Raw genomic sequence first — 6,491 nt, forward strand, 5'->3', positions numbered from 1 at the left:
TTCTGTTTTTTTACATCCAACAGAGAAACTTTGAAAATGTGTGAAAACTGATCCCAAGAAATGCTGTTCTGCACTCTGCTTGTACTAAAGTGAACAAGATCTGACTTCACATACAGTGTAATGGAAAATGCAGTGGTTGTGTGAAATGCTCCACTTCTCCTCTCATGCTTTTGGGAAAACATGAGGATGATTTCATCTGAATGTAACAATGATAAATTCAGTGAACATGATGCTTGAGCCATCATATCTATCTTATTTAAAGAGATCCAGAGGGGATATAGTAATATAGTATGTTGAGTCAATGTGCACTGAGGGACAAATGTGAAGCCTGCGCGCGCGCACACACAACATATTTAGATCTGAAATTGGTTGGGAGTGGTTTTATGGTAAGTTGTTACTCAATCATTCTGCTGTCTAGAGCTTTAGTCAGAGCAGCACTGGGACGTGTAAGATGATACATGATGTGTCATTGTTCCCCTAACCCCGTCTTCAGCTCCACGTTCGCTGGAGCCGTGTTTTTGCTGTCCGTGCATGATTCAACCCCCAGGAGAAAACATTGCTCACCCACTTTTTCTGTGACTCAACCATTCGCTGAACTTCTTAAGAGGAGCAACATTTTCAGGTTTTGTTCTTGATTAATATTCCACTCAGGGTAACGGTGAAGATAATTAACTTAATCTCCCTGCATATAGCTAGACATTTCATTAATCACTGTTAGATTTATTAAATAGATCAAAGCCCAAGTCACTGGCTGAAGATCACAGAAAAGAAAAAAGAATCATGAAAGTTCAGTAAGTTGAATGTTTGTTACCCTCTGTCATCTCTTCACTACAGTATCTCAGTGATGCAATAACTGTCCTCTGTTTCTTTCTGTTTTTCTGCTCTAAACTTGTCTGAGGTCAGATTTTTGAGAACTGTTCCACTAAAAAGACATCTATCCCAACTGAGTATTGTTTGTTCTAGTTAAGGAAGAAATACAGTTCACCTGCATTACAAATACTACCAGCAGTAGTAGCAACCTCAAGGTTAGACCCTGTATTGTAACTGTCACACAGTGAACCTGAGGGTTTTGGAAAAAATAGTTTTACCCAGTTGGTATTCCTGCATGATGCTCCCCAAAGAAGAAAACAAAACAAAACAAACAAACAAACAAAAAAAAAAAAAAAAAAAACACTGATAGGACAGTGAAACATTGTTTAATGTGCAGTAGAACTACATTAACTTAGACATCCAATGGCTTCAGAGTTATCCAAGTTTACACACAGGGTTTAAATCACATAAACTGTTGAAACTCAAGTGATTAATCTCTGCTTACTGGGAAATCACTTACAGTCACATAGTGTGCAGTTACTTCATGTTGCCCTGTCTAGAGTTCTTAAGCATTGGAGTCAGGGAGAGAGGTAAGAGGTGTTTTAATGGCAAGAGAGAGAGGGAGAGTGCATAAAGAGGTGAGAAATGAATAGTTTATTGGATGGCATTTGAGATCGGAAAGACATAATGGGATGAGGTCACTTGTTAACACTGGCAAAAAGTGCCACACGAGGGTGGCAGAACCACACAAGGGCATTCAGGGGGAAACACACACACACATACATGCATGCCACTCAAGAAATCACTAAGCTAACAAGAACATACACACGTCAAACAAATTAGCAGAACCACCCATCCATGTGTGCATGTTTGTGTATGTAAATTGTGAACTCTAGTATGGTACACTGCCTGGTGCCACTGCATGTGGCTGTTGAACGTGCGCCAGGTTGTAAACATTCCCTGCCTGGTGCCCAACCACAGATGTCGTTTCAATCAGCCTTTAGTCAAGCTGAAAAATAAATCCTGGAGGTCCATACCTGTGTGATTACATTCTCTAATTATAGTTTGGAGCGGTAACTCTAAGATGACTAAACGAGACGGGCCCTCGGGGTGTTGTGAATGTAATTATATCCTAACAATTAATAGGCCCGTTCCTCAGAGAAGAGTTTGTTATATGATGACGTACCTGACCATTTTTAGCTCGCCGGGAAAGCCTTTGAATTATGACATAATTACAAGGGAAAACATGATATACAAGGATGATAATTATCCCCAAGTACAGTAACAGTAAAGGCCTTTTATGATATAAGTTCATATCAGGGAAAGAGTTTATATTTCTGCCACACAGTGAGGTATCTATCATTAGCTGCTGGGTCAAAAAAGGAAATCTTGGACCTGGAGTGCATCATGATAGATCATGATGATGGAGTGTTGCTTTATTCGGAGGAGACTTGATCTCTTTCACTGAGAATGTGCACACATTAGCAAAGAAACACATACCTAAGTTGTCAAGAAAAAAGAAAGAAAGATTAACAAAGGCTAACAGGCCATGCATGCAAATACTGCACAACTAATTAAAATAGTCCTTCACATCAAGACAAAAATATTTGAAACATGCCACAAGAAAATTTTTTGCTTTTTATGTTTTTGGGGAGTACTTAAATGCAAGTTGAAGAGGTGATCTCTACCACTCTCAAACTGCTACACACTGTGAGGAAGGAGTGGCCTCTCTGCAATGTGTGCTAAATTTGGCAAATGATCAATTAAAGTTCTTATTGTCCATCCACACAGGTGCTTTCACTTACACTGCCTAATTAGAGCTCCTCTCAGGACAGGTGCAGACCTTTATCACAATTAGCAAATTGTGTGTACAGTTTTGTGACCTTACATTATCGCACATTACCCTTAGTTATAACTTCTGAACCATTTGTAAGATATGGAAAGAAAGTGTTGCTGACTGATTCTGCAAGGGGAGTCTGCCTGCTGGGTTCTGATTGGCCCAAAGTCAAAGTAAGGCAGGAAATAGTTCGAGGGAGATAATCCTAAAAGGAAGGTCACTGCTGGAGGGGGGCTTCCTCACACACATGCTACCCTCTCCGTCATACCCAGCTGCAGTTCATCATTAAAGTGTGTTCACAGTTTTTCAAGTCTGCCTTAAAACAGAAGTCAGGTGCACATAGGAGCACTGAAACAAGTCTTGCTTGCTGTAATCATTACCCCTGCTAATACTGACCATTATGAGATCTGTTCCTAACATGCTCTCAGTGATGAAAATGTATTTAGATTTATTTATCTGAGTGTAATATGAGGCCTCAGCAGTCTGAGTTAGACAAATCAGGGGGATATGTTCCAGAATTAAAGTCTTTTCAGTATAAAATTCCCTGCGTCACTCCTCAACAGTGTCAGAAAACAATGCAACACGGTTTTGCAGCTAAATCTTGAGGATCTCACTTACACCCATTGCTCCCAGTCCACTTCCATCTCTCCCACCCTGTCAGCTCACATCTGCCCTGGATTTTCAAGCTTTTTCATATTTTCCACTTCCCTGCCATCCCTCCCAGTGCAACTTGGGAGAAATCGAGAGAGAGAGAGAAAGAGAGCTAGTTACATGATGTGTGTGCACTGTATGTAGCATGTGTGGGCGTGAGCACATGCATGTGTGACAGCGATGAAGACAGGCAGGTGAGGGGAGGCCAAGGGTGGGCGCGGGCTCTTGACGTGCCAGTCAGTAATACTTTTCCTCAGGTTGAGGTGTGCTCACTGGGAGGGTGTGTTACTGCTGGAAAGCTCTGTAATGAACAGAAGGCTGGCTCTCTGCCTGATCAAATTCCACCGCAGCCTCATATCTATCTTGCCTTCCAAAAATGTTCAGCATACCAGTGGGTTTTATTGACTTGTCAGAGCAGACAGCGGAGTGCAAGCTCTGCCTTGTAAGGTGTGCAGTTAACAGGTTTCAAAAGCAGGAATGTCTGATGATGACTTTTTATTTGTAATACTTTTTTGTGTGTTTTTAGCTGAAATTGACGAGTGGTGATCAGAACCACAAAATATGCTGTGACAGTGATAATTCAAAACCTGGCCTCATGTCTGCACATGATCCTTTCAAATCAATTAAATAGTGAGTCTGATATGAGTTTATGCCTCATATCATTACATTTGAGTCAAAGAGCTAAGCATCTATTTTTCTGAAAAATAAATAGCTGCCAATCTTTGAAAAACCCAGAATGCCATTTCACAGTGTTTATGGCAGTTCAGAAGATATTTCCACAGTCCATAAACATTTCAAATTATCTGGGTGAAAAAAGTTCCCCTCTGCTGCACCAAAAGGAGATTTTTAACCTGTTTCCTAAGCTGTTTAACGGAGATAGCCAGAAATGGCATGTATTTAAAGGGGAACTCTGCCACTTTTACACATTAAAGGCCTTGAGGAATACTATTGCATGTGTAAAAAAAAGTTGTATAAAGCTTTTTGTGGCTCCAAGGGGAGCTGTGTGAAGTCTGATCAATTCAATCAATTCTGGGGGTGTGGAGTTGAAAAGAAGTGAGCATACTAGACCTCTGTAGCCCACTCCTCATCTCCGTTTGAGGTTAGCAGTGTGAGTTTACATTAGCCACTGCTACAGCTGTAAATGTCAAACAACCTTCTGAGTCTCTTAAACATTACTGGATATTTATTTTTCAGAAAAATAGATGCTTCTTTGGTCTGTGACTTGAATGTGATGGTAATACCAAATGGGGCTAAAGTGAGCATGCAAAAATCTACAAAAACATCCTCCTTCCCAAAGAAGCTGTTCATGGCGTTTCCCACACTTGTGCAGCATGCGTGCAAACATCGTTACTGACTGGAAAAGCAGTGGTTTGACTTTCACTGGTGAAACTGAGTCAGGCAAGAGGAGCTGTGGTAAAGGGCCAATGCTGACAGATGCTACTCCACTATCTGTCTCATAATGAGTTTATCCCCACCACCACACCCACCACACACACACACACACACACACACACACACACACACACACACACTTTTCTCTGTCTTTCTACTCTTTCCTCTCACCCCCTGTCCTACAAATACAGTTAACTGCATGACCATCCGCGATGAATGGCTGTTAACAGCTGCCTCTTTTTTGATGGTTGCCTGTGAGAGCATGTAATTGCATTTGGCCCTGGGTGTACATGCACTCATTAAACCAGTGTCAGTGCCCATTACATTCCACAGCAGTGGAACTCAGGTACAGAATGCAAATCCCAGGCACGAACTAAGCATGCTCTGTTGATGTTTGAGCACCGAGGGACAAGAGTCCTGAAGGCCTCAGCACAATACAGGACCACAAGGAGAAACTGACTTGCACTGATTGTTTTAAGGGCAAATTTACCTTTTCCAAGTGAACACATCAGTCTGTCTGGTGAACAGAATACAATTTATTTAATTTCAATTTATAAATATATGAATTCACACACATACACAAAAATGCTATCAAATCTAAAATAGATACTGGCAAAACAGAGCCAAATATCTAACTATTAGTAGTAGGAGGATGTGCCTTGCTGGAATAATTTAGCTGGTCCCAGTTGTTGGGGCTCAGAGAGGATAAGATCTGCTATGCTGGGACCTGATCCACGCTGGGATCAGATGCAGAATTCCAAAAATGCCCATCTTCATGCCAAGACTCAGTGTTGGACCCCTTTTATTTTGTTGAACCATCTTATCTCTTTGCATATTGTTCTGGTATCTCTCCCTAAAAACATTATGAAGACAAAACATTTTTCAATGAAATTTATCTGAGCTCTCTGACCTGACGCTGCTAAATGGGAACGGGGGGGGGGGGGGCTCTGAACTGAAGTTAAGTTGTAGTCGGTGAAAAATAAACTACAGATTCCTCAAAACCACCAAAACAGACCTAATGTTCTCAGTGGCTTTCAGGTTCTATATCCGTCACTTATTGTGATACGTTATGTCATGCTGTGTCCATTATTATGGCTGGGGCCTCTCTGCTGTGTGAGACAAACCATCAGTCATATCACACCCAGGAAGGTGCACCGTCCGCCTCAATTCCACAATAGTCCCGCAGAGACAAAGAGGACGTGACATCTCATACAAGAGACCCAGTAATGGACATTCACTCCTGTTGCACTGCTTGTTCCTCGTCACAATGCGACATGTCAGTACAACCATGACTTATGAGTCAGAGGATAAAAGCTGAAGGTAATTCAGGCAATAACATCAGCGATAGCATTATTTATTTGGGCCCCACATGTCAAACGCTGCAGAGGTGTGACATAGTGCAGGTGTTGCCTGACACCTAGAGGATAAACTGTGCATGTACATACCACACTATCATCCACCACACCCAGAAAAAAACAATGATTCATGGATGAGAAATACAAAATATGCCTCCTGTTAGCAGATAGTTGCTCATATCTCGTTCCCTGCTCCCTCAGGAAAATTTATTGTTACATTATCAGTCATAACTGGAGGAAGAGTGAGGGGTGTAATGCTGTAAAGGCCCAACAGATGGCAAAGTCTGTCCAGTTTCCAGTGTGACACAGGCCTTACCCTTGAACTAGGCCTCTCTCTGGACAGTGTTTACCACATTGTCATATTAAAACCCCACATGGAGCAGTAAATGGCCACATCTCCACTCATGAGATTGAACTGAGGAGTCGACACATCTAACAAAATCACA

Source organism: Lates calcarifer, linkage group LG16_LG22, assembly GCF_001640805.2.
Source record: "Lates calcarifer isolate ASB-BC8 linkage group LG16_LG22, TLL_Latcal_v3, whole genome shotgun sequence".
In the NCBI taxonomy this organism is placed as follows: Eukaryota; Metazoa; Chordata; class Actinopteri; family Centropomidae; genus Lates; species Lates calcarifer.